The sequence below is a fragment of the Balaenoptera musculus genome, chromosome 7, assembly GCF_009873245.2.
Source record: "Balaenoptera musculus isolate JJ_BM4_2016_0621 chromosome 7, mBalMus1.pri.v3, whole genome shotgun sequence".
Taxonomy (NCBI): domain Eukaryota; kingdom Metazoa; phylum Chordata; class Mammalia; order Artiodactyla; family Balaenopteridae; genus Balaenoptera; species Balaenoptera musculus.
Genome location: NC_045791.1, coordinates 5,541,071 through 5,545,333, shown reverse-complemented (window position 1 = coordinate 5,545,333; position 4,263 = coordinate 5,541,071).

Below are 4,263 nucleotides of genomic sequence, written 5' to 3'. Positions count from 1 at the left end.
AGATTGTGCATGAACTTGTCCTGAAAACACAAGTGATTTGTGTGAGCAAATGGCTTAGATCCCATGGTAGCCCTTCCTGCTGCACTGACTCTGTTCTCTCACACCGTGGCCTCGTGGGGAGTTCCCTATGACCAACCCACTGAGACAGACTAGTTTTTCCCTCAGGCTTGGTTTATAGATGGTTCTGCATGATATGCTAGTACTGACCTTATTTGTTTATATTAACCTTATAATTTAGACTTCAGATTACAATGTATCAAAACTGGACTGTAAAAAAAAAAAAAAAAAACAAAAAAAACTGGACTGTAATTGATCTAGAAAAGAAATGAACATCTACTAGAGAGAGACTTTTAGGGCTCAGGGTCTCCCCGTCTTGGCGAGAGCACAAGAGCCTCTCTGATGGTGTGAGGGCCAGTATCAGGATGCTAGGCAGAACCGGGATGATGGAATTATTGTTGTTTGTTGGCATTTTACATATGAGTAGCAGATTATGTACGCATGCCAAGTCTTTTGTTTTGAAAAAACGTAGACTCAGAAATTTGTGAAAATAGTATAAAGAGTTCACACATGTTCCTCACCCAACTTCCCCTAATATTAACAACTTGTAGGATCATATAAGTGTATGATTATCAAAATCAGGAAAAGAATAATGGTACAATACTATTAACTAAACCACAAACTGTCTTGAAATTTCACCGGTTTTTCTCTAATGTCCTTTTCTTTAAATTTTTTTTTTAACTTATTTATTTTTGTCTGCATTGGGTCTTCATTGCTGCGTGCAGGCTTTCTCTAGTTGCGGCGAGCGGGGGCTACTCTTCGTTGCGGTGCGCGGGCTTCTCATTGCGGTGGCTTCTCTTGTTGCAGAGCACAGGCTCTAGGGCACGCGGGCTTCAGTAGTTGTGGCTCGCAGGCTCAGTAGTTGTGGCATGCAGGCTCTAGAGCTCAGGCTCAGTAGTTGTGGTGCACGGGCTTAGTTGCTCTGCCGCATGTGGGATCTTCCCGGACCAGGGATCGAACCCGTGTCCCCTGCATTGGCAGGTGGATTCTTAACCACTGCACCACCAGGGAAGTCCCTAATGTCCTTTTTTTTTTAAAAAAAAAGTTTTTTATTGAAGTAAAGTTGATTTACCATATTGTATAAGTTTTAGGCGTAGAGCACAGCGATTCAGTTATATATATATATATATATATTCTTTCTCAGTTTCTTTTCCCTCATAGGTTATTACATAATATTAAGTATAGTCCCATGTGCTATAGAGTAGGTCCTCGTTGGTTATCTATTTTATTCTAATGTCCTTTTAATGTCCCAGGAACCAATCCAGAATCACACATTGCATGTAGTTTTTGTACAGCCTTGTCTCCTCCAACTTGTGTTTCCTTATTCTACTCCAGTTCATTTCCTTGCCTTTCATGACCCGGACATTTTTTTTTTTTTTACACTTTATTTATTTATTTATTTATTTTTGGCTGTGTTGGGTCCCCATCTCTGCGCGCGGGCTTCCTCTAGCTGCGGCGAGCATGGGCCACTCCTCATCGCGGTGCGCGGGCCTCTCACTATCGCGGCCTCTCCTGTCGCAGAGGACAGGCTCCAGACGCGCAGGCTCAGTAGTTGCGGCTCACGGGCCTAGTTGCTCCGCGGCATGTGGGATCCTCCCAGACCAGGGCTCGAACCCGTGTCCCCCGCACCGGCAGGCAGATTCTCAACCACTGCGCCACCAGGGAAGCCCGACCCGGACATTTTTGATGAGTATCGGTGAAGTATTTTGTGGAATATCTCTTAGTGTGAGTTTGATATTTTCTCATGATTAGACTGAAGCTATGCATGGGATGTTGTGTTGTGTACTTTGTGCATCATATCAGAAGGTGAATCTTGATCACTTGGCTAATGTGTTATTTGCTGGGTTTCTCCAATGTAAAATTACTAATTTTTCCCCTTTGTAATTTATAAATATCTTCACATTTACTCTGAGATTATGCTAATATCCTATTTGCCCACTGATTTTAGCATCCCTTGGTGAAACTTGCCTCCAACAATTGTTGCTATGCTATTTGCCTGGTGGTTATTTTACATTTCTCGTATTCCTTCTGTAAGATGTTATGGAAACATGAACAAACTTTTTGGCCAACCCAAATACTTATTTATTTAATTTAGTTGCGCCGAGTCTTAGTTGTGGCTCGTGGGCTCCTTAGTTGCAGCTTGCGGGCTCCTTAGTTGTGGCATGTGAACTCTTAGTTGCGGCATGCATGTGGGATCTAGTTCCCTGACCAGGGATCAAACCGGAGACCCCTGCGTTGGGACTGCGGATTCTTAATCACTGCGCCACCAGGAAGTCCCCCAAATACTTTTGTAACTGGTTTTCTTCCATAAGGAAAGGTTGTCCCTTCTCTCCAATTAATTAATTTATTTATATCAGCAAGGAATCATGGATATTTATTTTATTCTATGAATTATCGTCCATTACTATTATTATTTAGTTTATTTCCCAAATTGCTTGAGTTTTGGCCATTGAGAACTTCTGGTTGGCTCTGTGTCCTTTCGGCATTCCCCCATATTTGTTCAAGCACTTCCTTATTTTATGGCATCCAAGATATTCCAGACTCATATTTTCCTTTGCACAAGGTTTTTAAAAAATATTTCTTTATTTATTTATTTGGCTGCGCTGGGTCTTAGTTGTGGCACCCGGGATTTTTGTTGGGGCTTGTGGGATCTTCGCTGTGGTGCGCAGGTTTCTCTAGTTGTGGCTCATGGGCCTTTTTCTAGTGGTGGCACAGGGGCTCTAGTGCATGTGGGCTCAGTAGTTGCGGTGCGTGGGCTTAGTTGCCCCACGTCATGTGGGATCTTAGCTCCCCCACCAGGAATCGAACTCGTGTCCCCTGCGTTGGAAGGTGGATTCTTAACCACTGGACTTAACCGCTAGTACCCTTGCTCAAGATTTTGAAGGCAGAAGAGAATCTATGGTGGCAATTTCAGATGCAGAGTAGAAGTTAAGTTCTTTGCCATGTGCTGTAGACAGCTGAGACGGTAACAGCCTCCTGGACAGTCATTCCTTGAGCCTTCCAATAATTATTGTATAAGCTCTCTATTACTACAAAACAAATTACCACAAACTCACAGCTTAAAACATATCACATGTATTATTTAGTTTCTTTGAACCAGGAGTCTGCTCATGGCCTAGCTGGGTCCTCTGCTTCAGAGTTTCTCACAAGGCTGAAATCAAGGTGTTGGTCAGGGCAGGAGCTTCATCTGAAGGGTTGAGTGGGAAAAGATCCATTTCCAGGTTCAAGTGATTGTTGGCAGAATTCAGCTCCTTGTGGTCTGTTGCTGTGAAGGTTCCCAACCGGATGCTGCCTGAAGGCCACCCTCAGTTCTGTGCCACGTGAACCTTTTCAACAAGGCTGCTTATGTCATCAACACGGCTGCTTATGTCATCAACACAAATAGAAAAGGCAGTAGAAAGAGTCCACTAGCAAGATGATGTCACAATCTCTTGTAACCTACTCACCAAGGTGACTTCCTCTGATGTCCTAAAAGTACAACGTTTTTGTTGCATTCTGCTGGTTAGAAGCAAGTTGCTAGGTCATCCACACTTATGGGAATGGGATTACATGAGGGTGTGCACAGCCAGCAGGAGAGAGGAATCACTGTGGCCATCTTAGAGTCTTCCCAGCACAGTTGTGTAAACCTCTAATTTTTTCTGGACTGTCTAAAGTGGCTTCTGTTTTTGTGATGAAGTCATGATCGACCCAGCCATCCTCTCGGGATTGCATCTGTATTCCTTCTGTGACTTAGGTGACTGCTCTCTGGCCGAATCAAAACCACAGAGACTGTAAAATCTTGTGGCTCCCATCTCTATGCACCCAAATAATCTTCGCCAACAGACCGGGCTGTTTGGACATGCTCTCCACTCTGATACTACTCAACTCTAAGTGGTGCTAGAAGGTTAGACTCAGGCGTTTGCTGAAGCCAGTTTCAACACCAGACACTATGAGCAGAGTGCAGATTAGAGGAACTCTTCCGCTATATCTTCATGTATAAGGATTTGTGAGAGATTGGCTAAAGAGTGAAAAATGCTTAATTGCTTGAAAATGGTTAGCATGGTAAATTTTATGTTATGTGTATTTTACCACAATAAAAAAATTGGAAAGGAAAAGTAGTGACTGCAAAGGAAGGGACAAAGATTTTTTAAAATTTATTTTATTGAAGTATAGTTGATTTACAATGTTTTGTTAATTTCTGCCATATAGCAAAGGGATTCAGTTGTA